Genomic DNA, 2,495 nt, shown 5'->3' on the forward strand with positions numbered 1-2,495 from the left:
CAGGGAAAATCAAAACAAAAACTTAGCAGAGAACAACAGTGTAAAACAGCTATATGTAAAGCCTCAAAGAAAAAGGTAAAATGTTCTCAAGCCAAAAAGAGAATTCCTGGAAAAGTTCAAAGAGGATTTTAAAAAATCAAATAAGAGAGGTAGAAGAAAAGTGAGAATGTTGCAAGAGATCATGAAAAGGGAGTTAAGGAGAGCCAGAAGGGGTTTCGAAGGTCGACTTGTCCAGCCCCTTTTGGGTTTTGTTTTTTTTTAAACTGATGGGGAAACTGAAACTTAGAGAGGTTAAGTGACTTTCCCCAAGGGCACACAGTTAGTAAATGTGTGAGGTGGACTTGGAACCTTGGTCATCCTGACACTTCTAGTCCAGTGCTTCTCTAGGACCCTCTGTCTGGATGTAGTGTCCCTGAGCTGGGGAGGACATGAAATGTCAAGAACTAGGATGGAGAGATCTGAGAAGACTTGTTTGAGAAGAGCATGGGAGATTCTAGTCCCCTTCCCAAGGGTCCTTGCTGAGGAAAGCACCATTGCAACTAACTTTAGCCACTCCCCTGAGAAGACTCTGCCTCCTCACATTAAGGGTCCTTTTTACCCAGAGTCAGGATGGGATCGCCTCAAGGTGCTCTTTGTCAGAGATGAACACCTGCCAGTCCCAGAGGAAATTGATTATATTTACAGATCAGCAGCTTCAGGGGCAATCATTGGTTGGATATATGGTGGCATACCTGCTTTTTATCATGCCAAACAACGTTATATTTCTCAGAGCCATGCAGATATTTATTACAACTGGTTTGATGCTGTGCAATCTGCCTGTAGAGCTGCCATTCAAGGATTCATCTGGTATGGCTGGTGGTGGAGTTGGAAAACAGCCATCTTTGTGACTCTATTTAACACAGTCAGCACTGGTCTGAATGTATACCGAAATAAAAATGCCATAAGCCATTTTGTTGTTGCAGGAGCTGCTACAGGAAGTCTTTTCAGAATACACTTGGGTTTGAGTAGTCTGGTGGTTGGTGGTATAATTGGAGCCATTCTGGGTGCTCCTTTTGGAATCACACTCATGGCCATACTGAAGTTTCAAGGGGAGACTGTTTGGGATAGAAAATGGAAGGATCAAAAAGAACTGTATGAGTCAAAGCTGAATGAGTGGAAGGCTAGGCTACTTGTTATTGATGCTGTCACTGAAGAATTTGAAAGTAACATAGGGAAAAATCAATCAGAAAGAGACACAGAGAAAATTGAAGAGCTGTTAAATCTTCCTAGAAAACCTTCTTCAGCAACAGATAGTAAAGATGGGGACTAGTTTTATTCGTGATATGGGAGATGTTTAATGAGATTTTTTTTTATTTAAAGGGAGCTGGATGAACTCCTGGCTGTGTCCCTAAAGTTTTAATCATGAGCATCATCTTTGTGTTGGACTATTGCATAAAGTAAACACTGACTCATGAAGTGTCTGTTAATGACTGGTGCTGGGCAGACTCCCCGAGAGTTGGGCTGCCTGTATCTGTTTTCTTCCTCTAAATCTAAGAATGGATTTATTTGCTTAGTCTTTATTCTTCCCAAATGCAAGAAAATGTTCCCCCAAAGACTTCCTTGGTAGTAGAGTTTTATGTCTTTGTCCATGTAATACCATTCTTCTAAAAGGGAAGGGTGGGAAAAAAGCATCCAAAGAAGGAAATGGAACACACACAGTAAGTCACTGTGTCATCAATTACCTCAAAATGAGTACAGGTCTGAATAGGTGTTTGTTTGTTTTTTTTAATTAAAAAATGGGTTCACTCAAATAAAAAAAGAAAAGGGAGTTAAGAACTTAGAAAAAGGGCAAAAAATTGAAAGAAAAAGATGTACAAAAATTCATTGAAGAAAACAGCTCCCTAAAAAAGTAGAATTAGCCAAATGGAAAAGGAAGGAGGTAAAAAAGCTCACTGAAGAAAATATTTTCTTAAAATTATAATTTAGGAAATGGAAGCTTATGAAGTCATGAGACATCAAGAAACAATAAAATAAAATCAAAAGAATGGAAAAATAGAAGAAAATATGAAATATCTCATTGTAAAAACAACTGACCTAGAAAAAATGTCAAGGAGATATAATTTAAAAATGTTCAGACTACATGAAAGCCATGATCCAAAAAAGAGCCTAGACATCATATTTTGAGAAATCATCAAAGAAAAGTATCTTGATATCCTTGGACCAGAAAGTAAAGTAGAAATTTAAAGAATACACCACTCACCTCCTAAAAGACATCCCAAAATTAAAACTCCCAGAAATATTATAACCAAGTTCCAGAGTTCCCAGGTCAAGTTGAAAAAAAATGTAGGCAAGCAGAAAGAAATAATTAAACATCATGAATCCACAGAAAGAATTACAAAAGATTTAGGAGTTTCCACATTAAAATATCAGAAGTCTAGGAATATGATATTATGGAGGGCAAAGGAGTTAGGATTACTACCAAAAATCACCTACACAACAAAATTAAGCATAATCCT

At 37.7% G+C, this 2,495-nt stretch overlaps 1 pseudogene; it reads left to right on the forward strand.

Annotated features, from left to right (window-relative positions):
* The first annotated feature begins 448 nt into the window (after positions 1 to 448).
* On the forward strand, positions 449 to 1,309 carry LOC114028142 (annotated as a pseudogene).
* Positions 1,310 to 2,495: the final 1,186 nt, after the last annotated feature.

Source organism: Vombatus ursinus, unplaced genomic scaffold, assembly GCF_900497805.2.
Source record: "Vombatus ursinus unplaced genomic scaffold, bare-nosed wombat genome assembly UNPS02004868.1, whole genome shotgun sequence".
Lineage (NCBI taxonomy): Eukaryota > Metazoa > Chordata > Mammalia > Diprotodontia > Vombatidae > Vombatus > Vombatus ursinus.